The following is a 256-nucleotide window of genomic DNA, read 5'->3' on the forward strand; positions in this document are numbered from 1 at the left end:
ACCGCGCGCGCCGCGACTGGTCCCCGGCGGGCGGCGAGCGGGCGGGCGGCGGGCGGCAGGGGAGGAGCCGGCGAGAGGCCGCCCCGCGCGCGGGAGGCGCCGGGCGGGGGCCGCCTCCCCGCCCCGCAGCCCGCGGGTCCCCGCCGGGGAGGGCCCCGGCGCCGCGCTCCGCCCGGGCCCGCTTGGGTTTGGGAAGCGCAGAGGGGGCGAGCGGGGCAGACGGTGACCCTGGGGCCCGGTCCCCATCCCGTGCCCC

This window comes from Perognathus longimembris, chromosome 6 (genome assembly GCF_023159225.1).
Source record: "Perognathus longimembris pacificus isolate PPM17 chromosome 6, ASM2315922v1, whole genome shotgun sequence".
Classification (NCBI taxonomy): Eukaryota; Metazoa; Chordata; class Mammalia; order Rodentia; family Heteromyidae; genus Perognathus; species Perognathus longimembris.